Genomic DNA, 23609 nt, shown 5'->3' with positions numbered 1-23609 from the left:
TGAGATAAGAATTTGAAAACCTCCGAGGTAGTAAGAGTGGCACCAGCGGGATTCAAACCCACACACCCAAAGAGACTGCAACCTTAAACCAGCACATCTAGACCCCACGAACCATGTTGCTGCAAATGCTTCCTCGATTCCATACTGACACAGTCAAGGTATTTCTGAAAACTCACTGATTTACCTAATTTGCTAATCGTCACAAGATTGTTCTTTGCCCAACACTAAAAGCTGGCAGCAGTGGGATTTGAACCCACGCCTCCAAAGAGACTGGAGCCTAAATCCAGCGCCTTAGACCGCTCGGCCATGCTACCTGGGTGAAAAGCGATAAAATGTCCTTGGAGTAAGGGAAGTATAGCTGATTTTATTTTAAAGTAGTGTATGTGTGCTAACGGGCATATCTCTCTCCAACAGGACAAAGCAATAATTCTGAGAATTGTCTTTTCCTAAACATCAAAATGTACAAGTATCATATGAAAAGATTAAAGGATAAGCTCATTTAAAAGTAAGCAAATCATTAAGCTACATGAGATAAGAATTTGAAAACCTCAGAGGTAGTGGAGGTGGCAGCAGAGGGATTCAAGCCCACACACCCAAAGAGACTGCAGCCTTAATCCAGCACATCTAGACTCCACGACCATGACACTGCAAATGCTTGCTCCATTAAATAGCAAAACTGTTCAGGTATTTCTGAAAACTCACTGATTTACCTAATTTGATCATCATCACAAGATTGTTCTTTGCACAACCCAATCTACTATTAAATTCGACTTTTCATGAACTTCCTGACTGCAAAAGCTGGCAGCAGTGGGATTTGAACCCACGCCTCCAAAGAGACTGGAGCCTTAATCCAGCGCCTTAGACCGCTCGGCCATGCTACCTGGATGACAGCCGTGTCAACTTCCTTGGAGTAAGGCAAGTATAGCTGATTTCATTTTAAAGTAGTGTATGTGTGGTAATGGGCATATCACTCTCCAAAAAGACAAAGCAATAATTCTGAGAATTGTCTTTTCCTAAACATCAAAATATACAAGTATCATATGAAAAGATTAAAGGATAAGCTCAGTAAAAAGTAAGCAAATCATTACGCTACATGAGATAAGAATTTGAAAACCTCCGAGGTAGTAAGAGTGGCACCAGCGGGATTCAAACCCACACACCCAAAGAGACTGCAACCTTAAACCAGCACATCTAGACCCCACGAACCATGTTGCTGCAAATGCTTCCTCGATTCCATACTGACACAGTCAAGGTATTTCTGAAAACTCACTGATTTACCTAATTTGCTAATCGTCACAAGATTGTTCTTTGCCCAACACTAAAAGCTGGCAGCAGTGGGATTTGAACCCACGCCTCCAAAGAGACTGGAGCCTAAATCCAGCGCCTTAGACCGCTCGGCCATGCTACCTGGGTGAAAAGCGATAAAATGTCCTTGGAGTAAGGGAAGTATAGCTGATTTTATTTTAAAGTAGTGTATGTGTGCTAACGGGCATATCTCTCTCCAACAGGACAAAGCAATAATTCTGAGAATTGTCTTTTCCTAAACATCAAAATGTACAAGTATCATATGAAAAGATTAAAGGATAAGCTCATTTAAAAGTAAGCAAATCATTAAGCTACATGAGATAAGAATTTGAAAACCTCAGAGGTAGTGGAGGTGGCAGCAGAGGGATTCAAGCCCACACACCCAAAGAGACTGCAGCCTTAATCCAGCACATCTAGACTCCACGACCATGACACTGCAAATGCTTGCTCCATTAAATAGCAAAACTGTTCAGGTATTTCTGAAAACTCACTGATTTACCTAATTTGATCATCATCACAAGATTGTTCTTTGCACAACCCAATCTACTATTAAATTCGACTTTTCATGAACTTCCTGACTGCAAAAGCTGGCAGCAGTGGGATTTGAACCCACGCCTCCAAAGAGACTGGAGCCTTAATCCAGCGCCTTAGACCGCTCGGCCATGCTACCTGGATGACAGCCGTGTCAACTTCCTTGGAGTAAGGCAAGTATAGCTGATTTCATTTTAAAGTAGTGTATGTGTGGTAATGGGCATATCACTCTCCAAAAAGACAAAGCAATAATTCTGAGAATTGTCTTTTCCTAAACATCAAAATATACAAGTATCATATGAAAAGATTAAAGGATAAGCTCAGTAAAAAGTAAGCAAATCATTACGCTACATGAGATAAGAATTTGAAAACCTCCGAGGTAGTAAGAGTGGCACCAGCGGGATTCAAACCCACACACCCAAAGAGACTGCAACCTTAAACCAGCACATCTAGACCCCACGAACCATGTTGCTGCAAATGCTTCCTCGATTCCATACTGACACAGTCAAGGTATTTCTGAAAACTCACTGATTTACCTAATTTGCTAATCGTCACAGATTGTTCTTTGCCCAACACTAAAAGCTGGCAGCAGTGGGATTTGAACCCACGCCTCCAAAGAGACTGGAGCCTAAATCCAGCGCCTTAGACCGCTCGGCCATGCTACCTGGGTGAAAAGCGATAAAATGTCCTTGGAGTAAGGGAAGTATAGCTGATTTTATTTTAAAGTAGTGTATGTGTGCTAACGGGCATATCTCTCTCCAACAGGACAAAGCAATAATTCTGAGAATTGTCTTTTCCTAAACATCAAAATATACAAGTATCATATGAAAAGATTAAAGGATAAGCTCAGTAAAAAGTAAGCAAATCATTACGCTACATGAGATAAGAATTTGAAAACCTCCGAGGTAGTAAGAGTGGCACCAGCGGGATTCAAACCCACACACCCAAAGAGACTGCAACCTTAAACCAGCACATCTAGACCCCACGAACCATGTTGCTGCAAATGCTTCCTCGATTCCATACTGACACAGTCAAGGTATTTCTGAAAACTCACTGATTTACCTAATTTGCTAATCGTCACAAGATTGTTCTTTGCCCAACACTAAAAGCTGGCAGCAGTGGGATTTGAACCCACGCCTCCAAAGAGACTGGAGCCTAAATCCAGCGCCTTAGACCGCTCGGCCATGCTACCTGGGTGAAAAGCGATAAAATGTCCTTGGAGTAAGGGAAGTATAGCTGATTTTATTTTAAAGTAGTGTATGTGTGCTAACGGGCATATCTCTCTCCAACAGGACAAAGCAATAATTCTGAGAATTGTCTTTTCCTAAACATCAAAATGTACAAGTATCATATGAAAAGATTAAAGGATAAGCTCATTTAAAAGTAAGCAAATCATTAAGCTACATGAGATAAGAATTTGAAAACCTCAGAGGTAGTGGAGGTGGCAGCAGAGGGATTCAAGCCCACACACCCAAAGAGACTGCAGCCTTAATCCAGCACATCTAGACTCCACGACCATGACACTGCAAATGCTTGCTCCATTAAATAGCAAAACTGTTCAGGTATTTCTGAAAACTCACTGATTTACCTAATTTGATCATCATCACAAGATTGTTCTTTGCACAACCCAATCTACTATTAAATTCGACTTTTCATGAACTTCCTGACTGCAAAAGCTGGCAGCAGTGGGATTTGAACCCACGCCTCCAAAGAGACTGGAGCCTTAATCCAGCGCCTTAGACCGCTCGGCCATGCTACCTGGATGACAGCCGTGTCAACTTCCTTGGAGTAAGGCAAGTATAGCTGATTTCATTTTAAAGTAGTGTATGTGTGGTAATGGGCATATCACTCTCCAAAAAGACAAAGCAATAATTCTGAGAATTGTCTTTTCCTAAACATCAAAATATACAAGTATCATATGAAAAGATTAAAGGATAAGCTCAGTAAAAAGTAAGCAAATCATTACGCTACATGAGATAAGAATTTGAAAACCTCCGAGGTAGTAAGAGTGGCACCAGCGGGATTCAAACCCACACACCCAAAGAGACTGCAACCTTAAACCAGCACATCTAGACCCCACGAACCATGTTGCTGCAAATGCTTCCTCGATTCCATACTGACACAGTCCAGGTATTTCTGAAAACTCACTGATTTACCTAATTTGCTAATCGTCACAAGATTGTTCTTTGCCCAACACTAAAAGCTGGCAGCAGTGGGATTTGAACCCACGCCTCCAAAGAGACTGGAGCCTAAATCCAGCGCCTTAGACCGCTCGGCCATGCTACCTGGGTGAAAAGCGATAAAATGTCCTTGGAGTAAGGGAAGTATAGCTGATTTTATTTTAAAGTAGTGTATGTGTGCTAACGGGCATATCTCTCTCCAACAGGACAAAGCAATAATTCTGAGAATTGTCTTTTCCTAAACATCAAAATGTACAAGTATCATATGAAAAGATTAAAGGATAAGCTCATTTAAAAGTAAGCAAATCATTAAGCTACATGAGATAAGAATTTGAAAACCTCAGAGGTAGTGGAGGTGGCAGCAGAGGGATTCAAGCCCACACACCCAAAGAGACTGCAGCCTTAATCCAGCACATCTAGACTCCACGACCATGACACTGCAAATGCTTGCTCCATTAAATAGCAAAACTGTTCAGGTATTTCTGAAAACTCACTGATTTACCTAATTTGATCATCATCACAAGATTGTTCTTTGCACAACCCAATCTACTATTAAATTCGACTTTTCATGAACTTCCTGACTGCAAAAGCTGGCAGCATTGGGATTTGAACCCACGCCTCCAAAGAGACTGGAGCCTTAATCCAGCGCCTTAGACCGCTCGGCCATGCTACCTGGATGACAGCCGTGTCAACTTCCTTGGAGTAAGGCAAGTATAGCTGATTTCATTTTAAAGTAGTGTATGTGTGGTAATGGGCATATCACTCTCCAAAAAGACAAAGCAATAATTCTGAGAATTGTCTTTTCCTAAACATCAAAATATACAAGTATCATATGAAAAGATTAAAGGATAAGCTCAGTAAAAAGTAAGCAAATCATTACGCTACATGAGATAAGAATTTGAAAACCTCCGAGGTAGTAAGAGTGGCACCAGCGGGATTCAAACCCACACACCCAAAGAGACTGCAACCTTAAACCAGCACATCTAGACCCCACGAACCATGTTGCTGCAAATGCTTCCTCGATTCCATACTGACACAGTCAAGGTATTTCTGAAAACTCACTGATTTACCTAATTTGCTAATCGTCACAAGATTGTTCTTTGCCCAACACTAAAAGCTGGCAGCAGTGGGATTTGAACCCACGCCTCCAAAGAGACTGGAGCCTAAATCCAGCGCCTTAGACCGCTCGGCCATGCTACCTGGGTGAAAAGCGATAAAATGTCCTTGGAGTAAGGGAAGTATAGCTGATTTTATTTTAAAGTAGTGTATGTGTGCTAACGGGCATATCTCTCTCCAACAGGACAAAGCAATAATTCTGAGAATTGTCTTTTCCTAAACATCAAAATGTACAAGTATCATATGAAAAGATTAAAGGATAAGCTCATTTAAAAGTAAGCAAATCATTAAGCTACATGAGATAAGAATTTGAAAACCTCAGAGGTAGTGGAGGTGGCAGCAGAGGGATTCAAGCCCACACACCCAAAGAGACTGCAGCCTTAATCCAGCACATCTAGACTCCACGACCATGACACTGCAAATGCTTGCTCCATTAAATAGCAAAACTGTTCAGGTATTTCTGAAAACTCACTGATTTACCTAATTTGATCATCATCACAAGATTGTTCTTTGCACAACCCAATCTACTATTAAATTCGACTTTTCATGAACTTCCTGACTGCAAAAGCTGGCAGCAGTGGGATTTGAACCCACGCCTCCAAAGAGACTGGAGCCTTAATCCAGCGCCTTAGACCGCTCGGCCATGCTACCTGGATGACAGCCGTGTCAACTTCCTTGGAGTAAGGCAAGTATAGCTGATTTCATTTTAAAGTAGTGTATGTGTGGTAATGGGCATATCACTCTCCAAAAAGACAAAGCAATAATTCTGAGAATTGTCTTTTCCTAAACATCAAAATATACAAGTATCATATGAAAAGATTAAAGGATAAGCTCAGTAAAAAGTAAGCAAATCATTACGCTACATGAGATAAGAATTTGAAAACCTCCGAGGTAGTAAGAGTGGCACCAGCGGGATTCAAACCCACACACCCAAAGAGACTGCAACCTTAAACCAGCACATCTAGACCCCACGAACCATGTTGCTGCAAATGCTTCCTCGATTCCATACTGACACAGTCAAGGTATTTCTGAAAACTCACTGATTTACCTAATTTGCTAATCGTCACAAGATTGTTCTTTGCCCAACACTAAAAGCTGGCAGCAGTGGGATTTGAACCCACGCCTCCAAAGAGACTGGAGCCTAAATCCAGCGCCTTAGACCGCTCGGCCATGCTACCTGGGTGAAAAGCGATAAAATGTCCTTGGAGTAAGGGAAGTATAGCTGATTTTATTTTAAAGTAGTGTATGTGTGCTAACGGGCATATCTCTCTCCAACAGGACAAAGCAATAATTCTGAGAATTGTCTTTTCCTAAACATCAAAATGTACAAGTATCATATGAAAAGATTAAAGGATAAGCTCATTTAAAAGTAAGCAAATCATTAAGCTACATGAGATAAGAATTTGAAAACCTCAGAGGTAGTGGAGGTGGCAGCAGAGGGATTCAAGCCCACACACCCAAAGAGACTGCAGCCTTAATCCAGCACATCTAGACTCCACGACCATGACACTGCAAATGCTTGCTCCATTAAATAGCAAAACTGTTCAGGTATTTCTGAAAACTCACTGATTTACCTAATTTGATCATCATCACAAGATTGTTCTTTGCACAACCCAATCTACTATTAAATTCGACTTTTCATGAACTTCCTGACTGCAAAAGCTGGCAGCAGTGGGATTTGAACCCACGCCTCCAAAGAGACTGGAGCCTTAATCCAGCGCCTTAGACCGCTCGGCCATGCTACCTGGATGACAGCCGTGTCAACTTCCTTGGAGTAAGGCAAGTATAGCTGATTTCATTTTAAAGTAGTGTATGTGTGGTAATGGGCATATCACTCTCCAAAAAGACAAAGCAATAATTCTGAGAATTGTCTTTTCCTAAACATCAAAATATACAAGTATCATATGAAAAGATTAAAGGATAAGCTCAGTAAAAAGTAAGCAAATCATTACGCTACATGAGATAAGAATTTGAAAACCTCCGAGGTAGTAAGAGTGGCACCAGCGGGATTCAAACCCACACACCCAAAGAGACTGCAACCTTAAACCAGCACATCTAGACCCCACGAACCATGTTGCTGCAAATGCTTCCTCGATTCCATACTGACACAGTCAAGGTATTTCTGAAAACTCACTGATTTACCTAATTTGCTAATCGTCACAAGATTGTTCTTTGCCCAACACTAAAAGCTGGCAGCAGTGGGATTTGAACCCACGCCTCCAAAGAGACTGGAGCCTAAATCCAGCGCCTTAGACCGCTCGGCCATGCTACCTGGGTGAAAAGCGATAAAATGTCCTTGGAGTAAGGGAAGTATAGCTGATTTTATTTTAAAGTAGTGTATGTGTGCTAACGGGCATATCTCTCTCCAACAGGACAAAGCAATAATTCTGAGAATTGTCTTTTCCTAAACATCAAAATGTACAAGTATCATATGAAAAGATTAAAGGATAAGCTCATTTAAAAGTAAGCAAATCATTAAGCTACATGAGATAAGAATTTGAAAACCTCAGAGGTAGTGGAGGTGGCAGCAGAGGGATTCAAGCCCACACACCCAAAGAGACTGCAGCCTTAATCCAGCACATCTAGACTCCACGACCATGACACTGCAAATGCTTGCTCCATTAAATAGCAAAACTGTTCAGGTATTTCTGAAAACTCACTGATTTACCTAATTTGATCATCATCACAAGATTGTTCTTTGCACAACCCAATCTACTATTAAATTCGACTTTTCATGAACTTCCTGACTGCAAAAGCTGGCAGCAGTGGGATTTGAACCCACGCCTCCAAAGAGACTGGAGCCTTAATCCAGCGCCTTAGACCGCTCGGCCATGCTACCTGGATGACAGCCGTGTCAACGTCCTTGGAGTAAGGCAAGTATAGCTGATTTCATTTTAAAGTAGTGTATGTGTGGTAATGGGCATATCACTCTCCAAAAAGACAAAGCAATAATTCTGAGAATTGTCTTTTCCTAAACATCAAAATATACAAGTATCATATGAAAAGATTAAAGGATAAGCTCAGTAAAAAGTAAGCAAATCATTACGCTACATGAGATAAGAATTTGAAAACCTCCGAGGTAGTAAGAGTGGCACCAGCGGGATTCAAACCCACACACCCAAAGAGACTGCAACCTTAAACCAGCACATCTAGACCCCACGAACCATGTTGCTGCAAATGCTTCCTCGATTCCATACTGACACAGTCAAGGTATTTCTGAAAACTCACTGATTTACCTAATTTGCTAATCGTCACAGATTGTTCTTTGCCCAACACTAAAAGCTGGCAGCAGTGGGATTTGAACCCACGCCTCCAAAGAGACTGGAGCCTAAATCCAGCGCCTTAGACCGCTCAGCCATGCTACCTGGGTGAAAAGCGATAAAATGTCCTTGGAGTAAGGGAAGTATAGCTGATTTTATTTTAAAGTAGTGTATGTGTGCTAACGGGCATATCTCTCTCCAACAGGACAAAGCAATAATTCTGAGAATTGTCTTTTCCTAAACATCAAAATGTACAAGTATCATATGAAAAGATTAAAGGATAAGCTCATTTAAAAGTAAGCAAATCATTAAGCTACATGAGATAAGAATTTGAAAACCTCAGAGGTAGTGGAGGTGGCAGCAGAGGGATTCAAGCCCACACACCCAAAGAGACTGCAGCCTTAATCCAGCACATCTAGACTCCACGACCATGACACTGCAAATGCTTGCTCCATTAAATAGCAAAACTGTTCAGGTATTTCTGAAAACTCACTGATTTACCTAATTTGATCATCATCACAAGATTGTTCTTTGCACAACCCAATCTACTATTAAATTCGACTTTTCATGAACTTCCTGACTGCAAAAGCTGGCAGCAGTGGGATTTGAACCCACGCCTCCAAAGAGACTGGAGCCTTAATCCAGCGCCTTAGACCGCTCGGCCATGCTACCTGGATGACAGCCGTGTCAACTTCCTTGGAGTAAGGCAAGTATAGCTGATTTCATTTTAAAGTAGTGTATGTGTGGTAATGGGCATATCACTCTCCAAAAAGACAAAGCAATAATTCTGAGAATTGTCTTTTCCTAAACATCAAAATATACAAGTATCATATGAAAAGATTAAAGGATAAGCTCAGTAAAAAGTAAGCAAATCATTACGCTACATGAGATAAGAATTTGAAAACCTCCGAGGTAGTAAGAGTGGCACCAGCGGGATTCAAACCCACACACCCAAAGAGACTGCAACCTTAAACCAGCACATCTAGACCCCACGAACCATGTTGCTGCAAATGCTTCCTCGATTCCATACTGACACAGTCAAGGTATTTCTGAAAACTCACTGATTTACCTAATTTGCTAATCGTCACAAGATTGTTCTTTGCCCAACACTAAAAGCTGGCAGCAGTGGGATTTGAACCCACGCCTCCAAAGAGACTGGAGCCTAAATCCAGCGCCTTAGACCGCTCGGCCATGCTACCTGGGTGAAAAGCGATAAAATGTCCTTGGAGTAAGGGAAGTATAGCTGATTTTATTTTAAAGTAGTGTATGTGTGCTAACGGGCATATCTCTCTCCAACAGGACAAAGCAATAATTCTGAGAATTGTCTTTTCCTAAACATCAAAATGTACAAGTATCATATGAAAAGATTAAAGGATAAGCTCATTTAAAAGTAAGCAAATCATTAAGCTACATGAGATAAGAATTTGAAAACCTCAGAGGTAGTGGAGGTGGCAGCAGAGGGATTCAAGCCCACACACCCAAAGAGACTGCAGCCTTAATCCAGCACATCTAGACTCCACGACCATGACACTGCAAATGCTTGCTCCATTAAATAGCAAAACTGTTCAGGTATTTCTGAAAACTCACTGATTTACCTAATTTGATCATCATCACAAGATTGTTCTTTGCACAACCCAATCTACTATTAAATTCGACTTTTCATGAACTTCCTGACTGCAAAAGCTGGCAGCAGTGGGATTTGAACCCACGCCTCCAAAGAGACTGGAGCCTTAATCCAGCGCCTTAGACCGCTCGGCCATGCTACCTGGATGACAGCCGTGTCAACTTCCTTGGAGTAAGGCAAGTATAGCTGATTTCATTTTAAAGTAGTGTATGTGTGGTAATGGGCATATCACTCTCCAAAAAGACAAAGCAATAATTCTGAGAATTGTCTTTTCCTAAACATCAAAATATACAAGTATCATATGAAAAGATTAAAGGATAAGCTCAGTAAAAAGTAAGCAAATCATTACGCTACATGAGATAAGAATTTGAAAACCTCCGAGGTAGTAAGAGTGGCACCAGCGGGATTCAAACCCACACACCCAAAGAGACTGCAACCTTAAACCAGCACATCTAGACCCCACGAACCATGTTGCTGCAAATGCTTCCTCGATTCCATACTGACACAGTCAAGGTATTTCTGAAAACTCACTGATTTACCTAATTTGCTAATCGTCACAAGATTGTTCTTTGCCCAACACTAAAAGCTGGCAGCAGTGGGATTTGAACCCACGCCTCCAAAGAGACTGGAGCCTAAATCCAGCGCCTTAGACCGCTCGGCCATGCTACCTGGGTGAAAAGCGATAAAATGTCCTTGGAGTAAGGGAAGTATAGCTGATTTTATTTTAAAGTAGTGTATGTGTGCTAACGGGCATATCTCTCTCCAACAGGACAAAGCAATAATTCTGAGAATTGTCTTTTCCTAAACATCAAAATGTACAAGTATCATATGAAAAGATTAAAGGATAAGCTCATTTAAAAGTAAGCAAATCATTAAGCTACATGAGATAAGAATTTGAAAACCTCAGAGGTAGTGGAGGTGGCAGCAGAGGGATTCAAGCCCACACACCCAAAGAGACTGCAGCCTTAATCCAGCACATCTAGACTCCACGACCATGACACTGCAAATGCTTGCTCCATTAAATAGCAAAACTGTTCAGGTATTTCTGAAAACTCACTGATTTACCTAATTTGATCATCATCACAAGATTGTTCTTTGCACAACCCAATCTACTATTAAATTCGACTTTTCATGAACTTCCTGACTGCAAAAGCTGGCAGCAGTGGGATTTGAACCCACGCCTCCTAAGAGACTGGAGCCTTAATCCAGCGCCTTAGACCGCTCGGCCATGCTACCTGGATGACAGCCGTGTCAACTTCCTTGGAGTAAGGCAAGTATAGCTGATTTCATTTTAAAGTAGTGTATGTGTGGTAATGGGCATATCACTCTCCAAAAAGACAAAGCAATAATTCTGAGAATTGTCTTTTCCTAAACATCAAAATATACAAGTATCATATGAAAAGATTAAAGGATAAGCTCAGTAAAAAGTAAGCAAATCATTACGCTACATGAGATAAGAATTTGAAAACCTCCGAGGTAGTAAGAGTGGCACCAGCGGGATTCAAACCCACACACCCAAAGAGACTGCAACCTTAAACCAGCACATCTAGACCCCATGAACCATGTTGCTGCAAATGCTTCCTCGATTCCATACTGACACAGTCAAGGTATTTCTGAAAACTCACTGATTTACCTAATTTGCTAATCGTCACAAGATTGTTCTTTGCCCAACACTAAAAGCTGGCAGCAGTGGGATTTGAACCCACGCCTCCAAAGAGACTGGAGCCTAAATCCAGCGCCTTAGACCGCTCGGCCATGCTACCTGGGTGAAAAGCGATAAAATGTCCTTGGAGTAAGGGAAGTATAGCTGATTTTATTTTAAAGTAGTGTATGTGTGCTAACGGGCATATCTCTCTCCAACAGGACAAAGCAATAATTCTGAGAATTGTCTTTTCCTAAACATCAAAATGTACAAGTATCATATGAAAAGATTAAAGGATAAGCTCATTTAAAAGTAAGCAAATCATTAAGCTACATGAGATAAGAATTTGAAAACCTCAGAGGTAGTGGAGGTGGCAGCAGAGGGATTCAAGCCCACACACCCAAAGAGACTGCAGCCTTAATCCAGCACATCTAGACTCCACGACCATGACACTGCAAATGCTTGCTCCATTAAATAGCAAAACTGTTCAGGTATTTCTGAAAACTCACTGATTTACCTAATTTGATCATCATCACAAGATTGTTCTTTGCACAACCCAATCTACTATTAAATTCGACTTTTCATGAACTTCCTGACTGCAAAAGCTGGCAGCAGTGGGATTTGAACCCACGCCTCCAAAGAGACTGGAGCCTTAATCCAGCGCCTTAGACCGCTCGGCCATGCTACCTGGATGACAGCCGTGTCAACTTCCTTGGAGTAAGGCAAGTATAGCTGATTTCATTTTAAAGTAGTGTATGTGTGGTAATGGGCATATCACTCTCCAAAAAGACAAAGCAATAATTCTGAGAATTGTCTTTTCCTAAACATCAAAATATACAAGTATCATATGAAAAGATTAAAGGATAAGCTCAGTAAAAAGTAAGCAAATCATTACGCTACATGAGATAAGAATTTGAAAACCTCCGAGGTAGTAAGAGTGGCACCAGCGGGATTCAAACCCACACACCCAAAGAGACTGCAACCTTAAACCAGCACATCTAGACCCCACGAACCATGTTGCTGCAAATGCTTCCTCGATTCCATACTGACACAGTCAAGGTATTTCTGAAAACTCACTGATTTACCTAATTTGCTAATCGTCACAAGATTGTTCTTTGCCCAACACTAAAAGCTGGCAGCAGTGGGATTTGAACCCACGCCTCCAAAGAGACTGGAGCCTAAATCCAGCGCCTTAGACCGCTCGGCCATGCTACCTGGGTGAAAAGCGATAAAATGTCCTTGGAGTAAGGGAAGTATAGCTGATTTTATTTTAAAGTAGTGTATGTGTGCTAACGGGCATATCTCTCTCCAACAGGACAAAGCAATAATTCTGAGAATTGTCTTTTCCTAAACATCAAAATGTACAAGTATCATATGAAAAGATTAAAGGATAAGCTCATTTAAAAGTAAGCAAATCATTAAGCTACATGAGATAAGAATTTGAAAACCTCAGAGGTAGTGGAGGTGGCAGCAGAGGGATTCAAGCCCACACACCCAAAGAGACTGCAGCCTTAATCCAGCACATCTAGACTCCACGACCATGACACTGCAAATGCTTGCTCCATTAAATAGCAAAACTGTTCAGGTATTTCTGAAAACTCACTGATTTACCTAATTTGATCATCATCACAAGATTGTTCTTTGCACAACCCAATCTACTATTAAATTCGACTTTTCATGAACTTCCTGACTGCAAAAGCTGGCAGCAGTGGGATTTGAACCCACGCCTCCAAAGAGACTGGAGCCTTAATCCAGCGCCTTAGACCGCTCGGCCATGCTACCTGGATGACAGCCGTGTCAACTTCCTTGGAGTAAGGCAAGTATAGCTGATTTCATTTTAAAGTAGTGTATGTGTGGTAATGGGCATATCACTCTCCAAAAAGACAAAGCAATAATTCTGAGAATTGTCTTTTCCTAAACATCAAAATATACAAGTATCATATGAAAAGATTAAAGGATAAGCTCAGTAAAAAGTAAGCAAATCATTACGCTACATGAGATAAGAATTTGAAAACCTCCGAGGTAGTAAGAGTGGCACCAGCGGGATTCAAACCCACACACCCAAAGAGACTGCAACCTTAAACCAGCACATCTAGACCCCACGAACCATGTTGCTGCAAATGCTTCCTCGATTCCATACTGACACAGTCAAGGTATTTCTGAAAACTCACTGATTTACCTAATTTGCTAATCGTCACAAGATTGTTCTTTGCCCAACACTAAAAGCTGGCAGCAGTGGGATTTGAACCCACGCCTCCAAAGAGACTGGAGCCTAAATCCAGCGCCTTAGACCGCTCGGCCATGCTACCTGGGTGAAAAGCGATAAAATGTCCTTGGAGTAAGGGAAGTATAGCTGATTTTATTTTAAAGTAGTGTATGTGTGCTAACGGGCATATCTCTCTCCAACAGGACAAAGCAATAATTCTGAGAATTGTCTTTTCCTAAACATCAAAATGTACAAGTATCATATGAAAAGATTAAAGGATAAGCTCATTTAAAAGTAAGCAAATCATTAAGCTACATGAGATAAGAATTTGAAAACCTCAGAGGTAGTGGAGGTGGCAGCAGAGGGATTCAAGCCCACACACCCAAAGAGACTGCAGCCTTAATCCAGCACATCTAGACTCCACGACCATGACACTGCAAATGCTTGCTCCATTAAATAGCAAAACTGTTCAGGTATTTCTGAAAACTCACTGATTTACCTAATTTGATCATCATCACAAGATTGTTCTTTGCACAACCCAATCTACTATTAAATTCGACTTTTCATGAACTTCCTGACTGCAAAAGCTGGCAGCAGTGGGATTTGAACCCACGCCTCCAAAGAGACTGGAGCCTTAATCCAGCGCCTTAGACCGCTCGGCCATGCTACCTGGATGACAGCCGTGTCAACTTCCTTGGAGTAAGGCAAGTATAGCTGATTTCATTTTAAAGTAGTGTATGTGTGGTAATGGGCATATCACTCTCCAAAAAGACAAAGCAATAATTCTGAGAATTGTCTTTTCCTAAACATCAAAATATACAAGTATCATATGAAAAGATTAAAGGATAAGCTCAGTAAAAAGTAAGCAAATCATTACGCTACATGAGATAAGAATTTGAAAACCTCCGAGGTAGTAAGAGTGGCACCAGCGGGATTCAAACCCACACACCCAAAGAGACTGCAACCTTAAACCAGCACATCTAGACCCCACGAACCATGTTGCTGCAAATGCTTCCTCGATTCCATACTGACACAGTCAAGGTATTTCTGAAAACTCACTGATTTACCTAATTTGCTAATCGTCACAAGATTGTTCTTTGCCCAACACTAAAAGCTGGCAGCAGTGGGATTTGAACCCACGCCTCCAAAGAGACTGGAGCCTAAATCCAGCGCCTTAGACCGCTCGGCCATGCTACCTGGGTGAAAAGCGATAAAATGTCCTTGGAGTAAGGGAAGTATAGCTGATTTTATTTTAAAGTAGTGTATGTGTGCTAACGGGCATATCTCTCTCCAACAGGACAAAGCAATAATTCTGAGAATTGTCTTTTCCTAAACATCAAAATGTACAAGTATCATATGAAAAGATTAAAGGATAAGCTCATTTAAAAGTAAGCAAATCATTAAGCTACATGAGATAAGAATTTGAAAACCTCAGAGGTAGTGGAGGTGGCAGCAGAGGGATTCAAGCCCACACACCCAAAGAGACTGCAGCCTTAATCCAGCACATCTAGACTCCACGACCATGACACTGCAAATGCTTGCTCCATTAAATAGCAAAACTGTTCAGGTATTTCTGAAAACTCACTGATTTACCTAATTTGATCATCATCACAAGATTGTTCTTTGCACAACCCAATCTACTATTAAATTCGACTTTTCATGAACTTCCTGACTGCAAAAGCTGGCAGCAGTGGGATTTGAACCCACGCCTCCAAAGAGACTGGAGCCTTAATCCAGCGCCTTAGACCGCTCGGCCATGCTACCTGGATGACAGCCGTGTCAACTTCCTTGGAGTAAGGCAAGTATAGCTGATTTCATTTTAAAGTAGTGTATGTGTGGTAATGGGCATATCACTCTCCAAAAAGACAAAGCAATAATTCTGAGAATTGTCTTTTCCTAAACATCAAAATATACAAGTATCATATGAAAAGATTAAAGGATAAGCTCAGTAAAAAGTAAGCAAATCATTACGCTACATGAGATAAGAATTTGAAAACCTCCGAGGTAGTAAGAGTGGCACCAGCGGGATTCAAACCCACACACCCAAAGAGACTGCAACCTTAAACCAGCACATCTAGACCCCACGAACCATGTTGCTGCAAATGCTTCCTCGATTCCATACTGACACAGTCAAGGTATTTCTGAAAACTCACTGATTTACCTAATTTGCTAATCGTCACAAGATTGTTCTTTGCCCAACACTAAAAGCTGGCAGCAGTGGGATTTGAACCCACGCCTCCAAAGAGACTGGAGCCTAAATCCAGCGCCTTAGACCGCTCGGCCATGCTACCTGGGTGAAAAGCGATAAAATGTCCTTGGAGTAAGGGAAGTATAGCTGATTTTATTTTAAAGTAGTGTATGTGTGCTAACGGGCATATCTCTCTCCAACAGGACAAAGCAATAATTCTGAGAATTGTCTTTTCCTAAACATCAAAATGTACAAGTATCATATGAAAAGATTAAAGGATAAGCTCATTTAAAAGTAAGCAAATCATTAAGCTACATGAGATAAGAATTTGAAAACCTCAGAGGTAGTGGAGGTGGCAGCAGAGGGATTCAAGCCCACACACCCAAAGAGACTGCAGCCTTAATCCAGCACATCTAGACTCCACGACCATGACACTGCAAATGCTTGCTCCATTAAATAGCAAAACTGTTCAGGTATTTCTGAAAACTCACTGATTTACCTAATTTGATCATCATCACAAGATTGTTCTTTGCACAACCCAATCTACTATTAAATTCGACTTTTCATGAACTTCCTGACTGCAAAAGCTGGCAGCAGTGGGATTTGAACCCACGCCTCCAAAGAGACTGGAGCCTTAATCCAGCGCCTTAGACCGCTCGGCCATGCTACCTGGATGACAGCCGTGTCAACTTCCTTGGAGTAAGGCAAGTATAGCTGATTTCATTTTAAAGTAGTGTATGTGTGGTAATGGGCATATCACTCTCCAAAAAGACAAAGCAATAATTCTGAGAATTGTCTTTTCCTAAACATCAAAATATACAAGTATCATATGAAAAGATTAAAGGATAAGCTCAGTAAAAAGTAAGCAAATCATTACGCTACATGAGATAAGAATTTGAAAACCTCCGAGGTAGTAAGAGTGGCACCAGCGGGATTCAAACCCACACACCCAAAGAGACTGCAACCTTAAACCAGCACATCTAGACCCCACGAACCATGTTGCTGCAAATGCTTCCTCGATTCCATACTGACACAGTCAAGGTATTTCTGAAAACTCACTGATTTACCTAATTTGCTAATCGTCACAAGATTGTTCTTTGCCCAACACTAAAAGCTGGCAGCAGTGGGATTTGAACCCACGCCTCCAAAGAGACTGGAGCCTAAATCCAGCGCCTTAGACCGCTCGGCCATGCTACCTGGGTGAAAAGCGATAAAATGTCCTTGGAGTAAGGGAAGTATAGCTGATTTTATTTTAAAGTAGTGTATGTGTGCTAACGGGCATATCTCTCTCCAACAGGACAAAGCAATAATTCTGAGAATTGTCTTTTCCTAAACATCAAAATGTACAAGTATCATATGAAAAGATTAAAGGATAAGCTCATTTAAAAGTAAGCAAATCATTAAGCTACATGAGATAAGAATTTGAAAACCTCAGAGGTAGTGGAGGTGGCAGCAGAGGGATTCAAGCCCACACACCCAAAGAGACTGCAGCCTTAATCCAGCACATCTAGACTCCACGACCATGACACTGCAAATGCTTGCTCCATTAAATAGCAAAACTGTTCAGGTATTTCTGAAAACTCACTGATTTACCTAATTTGATCATCATCACAAGATTGTTCTTTGCACAACCCAATCTACTATTAAATTCGACTTTTCATGAACTTCCTGACTGCAAAAGCTGGCAGCAGTGGGATTTGAACCCACGCCTCCAAAGAGACTGGAGCCTTAATCCAGCGCCTTAGACCGCTCGGCCATGCTACCTGGATGACAGCCGTGTCAACTTCCTTGGAGTAAGGCAAGTATAGCTGATTTCATTTTAAAGTAGTGTATGTGTGGTAATGGGCATATCACTCTCCAAAAAGACAAAGCAATAATTCTGAGAATTGTCTTTTCCTAAACATCAAAATATACAAGTATCATATGAAAAGATTAAAGGATAAGCTCAGTAAAAAGTAAGCAAATCATTACGCTACATGAGATAAGAATTTGAAAACCTCCGAGGTAGTAAGAGTGGCACCAGCGGGATTCAAACCCACACACCCAAAGAGACTGCAACCTTAAACCAGCACATCTAGACCCCACGAACCATGTTGCTGCAAATGCTTCCTCGATTCCATACTGACACAGTCAAGGTATTTCTGAAAACTCACTGATTTACCTAATTTGCTAATCGTCACAAGATTGTTCTTTGCCCAACACTAAAAGCTGGCAGCAGTGGGATTTGAACCCACGCCTCCAAAGAGACTGGAGCCTAAATCCAGCGCCTTAGACCGCTCGGCCATGCTACCTGGGTGAAAAGCGATAAAATGTCCTTGGAGTAAGGGAAGTATAGCTGATTTTATTTTAAAGTAGTGTATGTGTGCTAACGGGCATATCTCTCTCCAACAGGACAAAGCAATAATTCTGAGAATTGTCTTTTCCTAAACATCAAAATGTACAAGTATCATATGAAAAGATTAAAGGATAAGCTCATTTAAAAGTAAGCAAATCATTAAGCTACATGAGATAAGAATTTGAAAACCTCAGAGGTAGTGGAGGTGGCAGCAGAGGGATTCAAGCCCACACACCCAAAGAGACTGCAGCCTTAATCCAGCACATCTAGACTCCACGACCATGACACTGCAAATGCTTGCTCCATTAAATAGCAAAACTGTTCAGGTATTTCTGAAAACTCACTGATTTACCTAATTTGATCATCATCACAAGATTGTTCTTTGCACAACCCAATCTACTATTAAATTCGACTTTTCATGAACTTCCTGACTGCAAAAGCTGGCAGCAGTGGGATTTGAACCCACGCCTCCAAAGAGACTGGAGCCTTAATCCAGCGCCTTAGACCGCTCGGCCATGCTACCTGGATGACAGCCGTGTCAACTTCCTTGGAGTAAGGCAAGTATAGCTGATTTCATTTTAAAGTAGTGTATGTGTGGTAATGGGCATATCACTCTCCAAAAAGACAAAGCAATAATTCTGAGAATTGTCTTTTCCTAAACATCAAAATATACAAGTATCATATGAAAAGATTAAAGGATAAGCTCAGTAAAAAGTAAGCAAATCATTACGCTACATGAGATAAGAATTTGAAAACCTCCGAGGTAGTAAGAGTGGCACCAGCGGGATTCAAACCCACACACCCAAAGAGACTGCAACCTTAAACCAGCACATCTAGACCCCACGAACCATGTTGCTGCAAATGCTTCCTCGATTCCATACTGACACAGTCAAGGTATTTCTGAAAACTCACTGATTTACCTAATTTGCTAATCGTCACAAGATTGTTCTTTGCCCAACACTAAAAGCTGGCAGCAGTGGGATTTGAACCCACGCCTCCAAAGAGACTGGAGCCTAAATCCAGCGCCTTAGACCGCTCGGCCATGCTACCTGGGTGAAAAGCGATAAAATGTCCTTGGAGTAAGGGAAGTATAGCTGATTTTATTTTAAAGTAGTGTATGTGTGCTAACGGGCATATCTCTCTCCAACAGGACAAAGCAATAATTCTGAGAATTGTCTTTTCCTAAACATCAAAATGTACAAGTATCATATGAAAAGATTAAAGGATAAGCTCATTTAAAAGTAAGCAAATCATTAAGCTACATGAGATAAGAATTTGAAAACCTCAGAGGTAGTGGAGGTGGCAGCAGAGGGATTCAAGCCCACACACCCAAAGAGACTGCAGCCTTAATCCAGCACATCTAGACTCCACGACCATGACACTGCAAATGCTTGCTCCATTAAATAGCAAAACTGTTCAGGTATTTCTGAAAACTCACTGATTTACCTAATTTGATCATCATCACAAGATTGTTCTTTGCACAACCCAATCTACTATTAAATTCGACTTTTCATGAACTTCCTGACTGCAAAAGCTGGCAGCAGTGGGATTTGAACCCACGCCTCCAAAGAGACTGGAGCCTTAATCCAGCGCCTTAGACCGCTCGGCCATGCTACCTGGATGACAGCCGTGTCAACTTCCTTGGAGTAAGGCAAGTATAGCTGATTTCATTTTAAAGTAGTGTATGTGTGGTAATGGGCATATCACTCTCCAAAAAGACAAAGCAATAATTCTGAGAATTGTCTTTTCCTAAACATCAAAATATACAAGTATCATATGAAAAGATTAAAGGATAAGCTCAGTAAAAAGTAAGCAAATCATTACGCTACATGAGATAAGAATTTGAAAACCTCCGAGGTAGTAAGAGTGGCACCAGCGGGATTCAAACCCACACACCCAAAGAGACTGCAACCTTAAACCAGCACATCTAGACCCCACGAACCATGTTGCTGCAAATGCTTCCTCGATTCCATACTGACACAGTCAAGGTATTTCTGAAAACTCACTGATTTACCTAATTTGCTAATCGTCACAAGATTGTTCTTTGCCCAACACTAAAAGCTGGCAGCAGTGGGATTTGAACCCACGCCTCCAAAGAGACTGGAGCCTAAATCCAGCGCCTTAGACCGCTCGGCCATGCTACCTGGGTGAAAAGCGATAAAATGTCCTTGGAGTAAGGGAAGTATAGCTGATTTTATTTTAAAGTAGTGTATGTGTGCTAACGGGCATATCTCTCTCCAACAGGACAAAGCAATAATTCTGAGAATTGTCTTTTCCTAAACATCAAAATGTACAAGTATCATATGAAAAGATTAAAGGATAAGCTCATTTAAAAGTAAGCAAATCATTAAGCTACATGAGATAAGAATTTGAAAACCTCAGAGGTAGTGGAGGTGGCAGCAGAGGGATTCAAGCCCACACACCCAAAGAGACTGCAGCCTTAATCCAGCACATCTAGACTCCACGACCATGACACTGCAAATGCTTGCTCCATTAAATAGCAAAACTGTTCAGGTATTTCTGAAAACTCACTGATTTACCTAATTTGATCATCATCACAAGATTGTTCTTTGCACAACCCAATCTACTATTAAATTCGACTTTTCATGAACTTCCTGACTGCAAAAGCTGGCAGCAGTGGGATTTGAACCCACGCCTCCAAAGAGACTGGAGCCTTAATCCAGCGCCTTAGACCGCTCGGCCATGCTACCTGGATGACAGCCGTGTCAACTTCCTTGGAGTAAGGCAAGTATAGCTGATTTCATTTTAAAGTAGTGTATGTGTGGTAATGGGCATATCACTCTCCAAAAAGACAAAGCAATAATTCTGAGAATTGTCTTTTCCTAAACATCAAAATATACAAGTATCATATGAAAAGATTAAAGGATAAGCTCAGTAAAAAGTAAGCAAATCATTACGCTACATGAGATAAGAATTTGAAAACCTCCGAGGTAGTAAGAGTGGCACCAGCGGGATTCAAACCCACACACCCAAAGAGACTGCAACCTTAAACCAGCACATCTAGACCCCACGAACCATGTTGCTGCAAATGCTTCCTCGATTCCATACTGACACAGTCAAGGTATTTCTGAAAACTCACTGATTTACCTAATTTGCTAATCGTCACAAGATTGTTCTTTGCCCAACACTAAAAGCTGGCAGCAGTGGGATTTGAACCCACGCCTCCAAAGAGACTGGAGCCTAAATCCAGCGCCTTAGACCGCTCGGCCATGCTACCTGGGTGAAAAGCGATAAAATGTCCTTGGAGTAAGGGAAGTATAGCTGATTTTATTTTAAAGTAGTGTATGTGTGCTAACGGGCATATCTCTCTCCAACAGGACAAAGCAATAATTCTGAGAATTGTCTTTTCCTAAACATCAAAATGTACAAGTATCATATGAAAAGATTAAAGGATAAGCTCATTTAAAAGTAAGCAAATCATTAAGCTACATGAGATAAGAATTTGAAAACCTCAGAGGTAGTGGAGGTGGCAGCAGAGGGATTCAAGCCCACACACCCAAAGAGACTGCAGCCTTAATCCAGCACATCTAGACTCCACGACCATGACACTGCAAATGCTTGCTCCATTAAATAGCAAAACTGTTCAGGTATTTCTGAAAACTCACTGATTTACCTAATTTGATCATCATCACAAGATTGTTCTTTGCACAACCCAATCTACTATTAAATTCGACTTTTCATGAACTTCCTGACTGCAAAAGCTGGCAGCAGTGGGATTTGAACCCACGCCTCCAAAGAGACTGGAGCCTTAATCCAGCGCCTTAGACCGCTCGGCCATGCTACCTGGATGACAGCCGTGTCAACTTCCTTGGAGTAAGGCAAGTATAGCTGATTTCATTTTAAAGTAGTGTATGTGTGGTAATGGGCATATCACTCTCCAAAAAGACAAAGCAATAATTCTGAGAATTGTCTTTTCCTAAACATCAAAATATACAAGTATCATATGAAAAGATTAAAGGATAAGCTCAGTAAAAAGTAAGCAAATCATTACGCTACATGAGATAAGAATTTGAAAACCTCCGAGGTAGTAAGAGTGGCACCAGCGGGATTCAAACCCACACACCCAAAGAGACTGCAACCTTAAACCAGCACATCTAGACCCCACGAACCATGTTGCTGCAAATGCTTCCTCGATTCCATACTGACACAGTCCAGGTATTTCTGAAAACTCACTGATTTACCTAATTTGCTAATCGTCACAAGATTGTTCTTTGCCCAACACTAAAAGCTGGCAGCAGTGGGATTTGAACCCACGCCTCCAAAGAGACTGGAGCCTAAATCCAGCGCCTTAGACCGCTCGGCCATGCTACCTGGGTGAAAAGCGATAAAATGTCCTTGGAGTAAGGGAAGTATAGCTGATTTTATTTTAAAGTAGTGTATGTGTGCTAACCGGCATATCTCTCTCCAACAGGACAAAGCAATAATTCTGAGAATTGTCTTTTCCTAAACATCAAAATGTACAAGTATCATATGAAAAGATTAAAGGATAAGCTCATTTAAAAGTAAGCAAATCATTAAGCTACATGAGATAAGAATTTGAAAACCTCAGAGGTAGTGGAGGTGGCAGCAGAGGGATTCAAGCCCACACACCCAAAGAGACTGCAGCCTTAATCCAGCACATCTAGACTCCACGACCATGACACTGCAAATGCTTGCTCCATTAAATAGCAAAACTGTTCAGGTATTTCTGAAAACTCACTGATTTACCTAATTTGATCATCATCACAAGATTGTTCTTTGCACAACCCAATCTACTATTAAATTCGACTTTTCATGAACTTCCTGACTGCAAAAGCTGGCAGCAGTGGGATTTGAACCCACGCCTCCAAAGAGACTGGAGCCTTAATCCAGCGCCTTAGACCGCTCGGCCATGCTACCTGGATGACAGCCGTGTCAACTTCCTTGGAGTAAGGCAAGTATAGCTGATTTCATTTTAAAGTAGTGTATGTGTGGTAATGGGCATATCACTCTCCAAAAAGACAAAGCAATAATTCTGAGAATTGTCTTTTCCTAAACATCAAAATATACAAGTATCATATGAAAAGATTAAAGGATAAGCTCAGTAAAAAGTAAGCAAATCATTACGCTACATGAGATAAGAATTTGAAAACCTCCGAGGTAGTAAGAGTGGCACCAGCGGGATTCAAACCCACACACCCAAAGAGACTGCAACCTTAAACCAGCACATCTAGACCCCACGA

At 41.3% G+C, this 23609-nt stretch overlaps 40 non-coding genes across 40 annotated transcripts; all 40 read right to left on the bottom strand.

Annotated features, from left to right (window-relative positions):
- Positions 1–232: 232 nt before the first annotated feature.
- On the bottom strand, positions 233–314 carry TRNAL-UAG (transfer RNA leucine (anticodon UAG)). Its single transcript has one exon. It is a non-coding gene; the product is annotated as a tRNA-Leu (tRNA).
- Positions 315–799: 485 nt separating this feature from the next.
- Positions 800–881, bottom strand: TRNAL-AAG (transfer RNA leucine (anticodon AAG)). Its single transcript has one exon. It is a non-coding gene; the product is annotated as a tRNA-Leu (tRNA).
- A 445-nt stretch (positions 882–1326) lies between these two features.
- Positions 1327–1408, bottom strand: TRNAL-UAG (transfer RNA leucine (anticodon UAG)). The gene has a single exon. It is a non-coding gene; the product is annotated as a tRNA-Leu (tRNA).
- Positions 1409–1893: 485 nt separating this feature from the next.
- TRNAL-AAG (transfer RNA leucine (anticodon AAG)) lies at positions 1894–1975 on the bottom strand. The gene has a single exon. It is a non-coding gene; the product is annotated as a tRNA-Leu (tRNA).
- A 444-nt stretch (positions 1976–2419) lies between these two features.
- Positions 2420–2501, bottom strand: TRNAL-UAG (transfer RNA leucine (anticodon UAG)). Its single transcript has one exon. It is a non-coding gene; the product is annotated as a tRNA-Leu (tRNA).
- Positions 2502–2946: 445 nt separating this feature from the next.
- TRNAL-UAG (transfer RNA leucine (anticodon UAG)) lies at positions 2947–3028 on the bottom strand. Its single transcript has one exon. It is a non-coding gene; the product is annotated as a tRNA-Leu (tRNA).
- Positions 3029–3513: 485 nt separating this feature from the next.
- Positions 3514–3595, bottom strand: TRNAL-AAG (transfer RNA leucine (anticodon AAG)). Its single transcript has one exon. It is a non-coding gene; the product is annotated as a tRNA-Leu (tRNA).
- A 445-nt stretch (positions 3596–4040) lies between these two features.
- Positions 4041–4122, bottom strand: TRNAL-UAG (transfer RNA leucine (anticodon UAG)). Its single transcript has one exon. It is a non-coding gene; the product is annotated as a tRNA-Leu (tRNA).
- Positions 4123–5134: 1012 nt separating this feature from the next.
- TRNAL-UAG (transfer RNA leucine (anticodon UAG)) lies at positions 5135–5216 on the bottom strand. The gene has a single exon. It is a non-coding gene; the product is annotated as a tRNA-Leu (tRNA).
- A 485-nt stretch (positions 5217–5701) lies between these two features.
- On the bottom strand, positions 5702–5783 carry TRNAL-AAG (transfer RNA leucine (anticodon AAG)). Its single transcript has one exon. It is a non-coding gene; the product is annotated as a tRNA-Leu (tRNA).
- Positions 5784–6228: 445 nt separating this feature from the next.
- TRNAL-UAG (transfer RNA leucine (anticodon UAG)) lies at positions 6229–6310 on the bottom strand. The gene has a single exon. It is a non-coding gene; the product is annotated as a tRNA-Leu (tRNA).
- A 485-nt stretch (positions 6311–6795) lies between these two features.
- TRNAL-AAG (transfer RNA leucine (anticodon AAG)) lies at positions 6796–6877 on the bottom strand. The gene has a single exon. It is a non-coding gene; the product is annotated as a tRNA-Leu (tRNA).
- A 445-nt stretch (positions 6878–7322) lies between these two features.
- On the bottom strand, positions 7323–7404 carry TRNAL-UAG (transfer RNA leucine (anticodon UAG)). The gene has a single exon. It is a non-coding gene; the product is annotated as a tRNA-Leu (tRNA).
- Positions 7405–7889: 485 nt separating this feature from the next.
- On the bottom strand, positions 7890–7971 carry TRNAL-AAG (transfer RNA leucine (anticodon AAG)). The gene has a single exon. It is a non-coding gene; the product is annotated as a tRNA-Leu (tRNA).
- Positions 7972–8982: 1011 nt separating this feature from the next.
- TRNAL-AAG (transfer RNA leucine (anticodon AAG)) lies at positions 8983–9064 on the bottom strand. Its single transcript has one exon. It is a non-coding gene; the product is annotated as a tRNA-Leu (tRNA).
- A 445-nt stretch (positions 9065–9509) lies between these two features.
- Positions 9510–9591, bottom strand: TRNAL-UAG (transfer RNA leucine (anticodon UAG)). Its single transcript has one exon. It is a non-coding gene; the product is annotated as a tRNA-Leu (tRNA).
- A 485-nt stretch (positions 9592–10076) lies between these two features.
- TRNAL-AAG (transfer RNA leucine (anticodon AAG)) lies at positions 10077–10158 on the bottom strand. The gene has a single exon. It is a non-coding gene; the product is annotated as a tRNA-Leu (tRNA).
- A 445-nt stretch (positions 10159–10603) lies between these two features.
- TRNAL-UAG (transfer RNA leucine (anticodon UAG)) lies at positions 10604–10685 on the bottom strand. Its single transcript has one exon. It is a non-coding gene; the product is annotated as a tRNA-Leu (tRNA).
- A 1012-nt stretch (positions 10686–11697) lies between these two features.
- On the bottom strand, positions 11698–11779 carry TRNAL-UAG (transfer RNA leucine (anticodon UAG)). Its single transcript has one exon. It is a non-coding gene; the product is annotated as a tRNA-Leu (tRNA).
- A 485-nt stretch (positions 11780–12264) lies between these two features.
- On the bottom strand, positions 12265–12346 carry TRNAL-AAG (transfer RNA leucine (anticodon AAG)). Its single transcript has one exon. It is a non-coding gene; the product is annotated as a tRNA-Leu (tRNA).
- A 445-nt stretch (positions 12347–12791) lies between these two features.
- Positions 12792–12873, bottom strand: TRNAL-UAG (transfer RNA leucine (anticodon UAG)). The gene has a single exon. It is a non-coding gene; the product is annotated as a tRNA-Leu (tRNA).
- A 485-nt stretch (positions 12874–13358) lies between these two features.
- On the bottom strand, positions 13359–13440 carry TRNAL-AAG (transfer RNA leucine (anticodon AAG)). The gene has a single exon. It is a non-coding gene; the product is annotated as a tRNA-Leu (tRNA).
- A 445-nt stretch (positions 13441–13885) lies between these two features.
- TRNAL-UAG (transfer RNA leucine (anticodon UAG)) lies at positions 13886–13967 on the bottom strand. The gene has a single exon. It is a non-coding gene; the product is annotated as a tRNA-Leu (tRNA).
- Positions 13968–14452: 485 nt separating this feature from the next.
- TRNAL-AAG (transfer RNA leucine (anticodon AAG)) lies at positions 14453–14534 on the bottom strand. Its single transcript has one exon. It is a non-coding gene; the product is annotated as a tRNA-Leu (tRNA).
- A 445-nt stretch (positions 14535–14979) lies between these two features.
- TRNAL-UAG (transfer RNA leucine (anticodon UAG)) lies at positions 14980–15061 on the bottom strand. The gene has a single exon. It is a non-coding gene; the product is annotated as a tRNA-Leu (tRNA).
- A 485-nt stretch (positions 15062–15546) lies between these two features.
- Positions 15547–15628, bottom strand: TRNAL-AAG (transfer RNA leucine (anticodon AAG)). The gene has a single exon. It is a non-coding gene; the product is annotated as a tRNA-Leu (tRNA).
- A 445-nt stretch (positions 15629–16073) lies between these two features.
- On the bottom strand, positions 16074–16155 carry TRNAL-UAG (transfer RNA leucine (anticodon UAG)). The gene has a single exon. It is a non-coding gene; the product is annotated as a tRNA-Leu (tRNA).
- Positions 16156–16640: 485 nt separating this feature from the next.
- Positions 16641–16722, bottom strand: TRNAL-AAG (transfer RNA leucine (anticodon AAG)). The gene has a single exon. It is a non-coding gene; the product is annotated as a tRNA-Leu (tRNA).
- Positions 16723–17167: 445 nt separating this feature from the next.
- Positions 17168–17249, bottom strand: TRNAL-UAG (transfer RNA leucine (anticodon UAG)). Its single transcript has one exon. It is a non-coding gene; the product is annotated as a tRNA-Leu (tRNA).
- A 485-nt stretch (positions 17250–17734) lies between these two features.
- Positions 17735–17816, bottom strand: TRNAL-AAG (transfer RNA leucine (anticodon AAG)). Its single transcript has one exon. It is a non-coding gene; the product is annotated as a tRNA-Leu (tRNA).
- A 445-nt stretch (positions 17817–18261) lies between these two features.
- On the bottom strand, positions 18262–18343 carry TRNAL-UAG (transfer RNA leucine (anticodon UAG)). The gene has a single exon. It is a non-coding gene; the product is annotated as a tRNA-Leu (tRNA).
- A 485-nt stretch (positions 18344–18828) lies between these two features.
- Positions 18829–18910, bottom strand: TRNAL-AAG (transfer RNA leucine (anticodon AAG)). Its single transcript has one exon. It is a non-coding gene; the product is annotated as a tRNA-Leu (tRNA).
- Positions 18911–19355: 445 nt separating this feature from the next.
- Positions 19356–19437, bottom strand: TRNAL-UAG (transfer RNA leucine (anticodon UAG)). The gene has a single exon. It is a non-coding gene; the product is annotated as a tRNA-Leu (tRNA).
- A 485-nt stretch (positions 19438–19922) lies between these two features.
- TRNAL-AAG (transfer RNA leucine (anticodon AAG)) lies at positions 19923–20004 on the bottom strand. The gene has a single exon. It is a non-coding gene; the product is annotated as a tRNA-Leu (tRNA).
- A 445-nt stretch (positions 20005–20449) lies between these two features.
- Positions 20450–20531, bottom strand: TRNAL-UAG (transfer RNA leucine (anticodon UAG)). The gene has a single exon. It is a non-coding gene; the product is annotated as a tRNA-Leu (tRNA).
- A 485-nt stretch (positions 20532–21016) lies between these two features.
- On the bottom strand, positions 21017–21098 carry TRNAL-AAG (transfer RNA leucine (anticodon AAG)). Its single transcript has one exon. It is a non-coding gene; the product is annotated as a tRNA-Leu (tRNA).
- A 445-nt stretch (positions 21099–21543) lies between these two features.
- On the bottom strand, positions 21544–21625 carry TRNAL-UAG (transfer RNA leucine (anticodon UAG)). The gene has a single exon. It is a non-coding gene; the product is annotated as a tRNA-Leu (tRNA).
- Positions 21626–22110: 485 nt separating this feature from the next.
- TRNAL-AAG (transfer RNA leucine (anticodon AAG)) lies at positions 22111–22192 on the bottom strand. Its single transcript has one exon. It is a non-coding gene; the product is annotated as a tRNA-Leu (tRNA).
- A 445-nt stretch (positions 22193–22637) lies between these two features.
- Positions 22638–22719, bottom strand: TRNAL-UAG (transfer RNA leucine (anticodon UAG)). The gene has a single exon. It is a non-coding gene; the product is annotated as a tRNA-Leu (tRNA).
- A 485-nt stretch (positions 22720–23204) lies between these two features.
- On the bottom strand, positions 23205–23286 carry TRNAL-AAG (transfer RNA leucine (anticodon AAG)). Its single transcript has one exon. It is a non-coding gene; the product is annotated as a tRNA-Leu (tRNA).
- Positions 23287–23609: the final 323 nt, after the last annotated feature.

Source organism: Anomaloglossus baeobatrachus, chromosome 5 (genome assembly GCF_048569485.1).
Source record: "Anomaloglossus baeobatrachus isolate aAnoBae1 chromosome 5, aAnoBae1.hap1, whole genome shotgun sequence".
In the NCBI taxonomy this organism is placed as follows: Eukaryota; Metazoa; Chordata; class Amphibia; order Anura; family Aromobatidae; genus Anomaloglossus; species Anomaloglossus baeobatrachus.
This window is presented reverse-complemented; position numbering and strand designations above follow the sequence as displayed.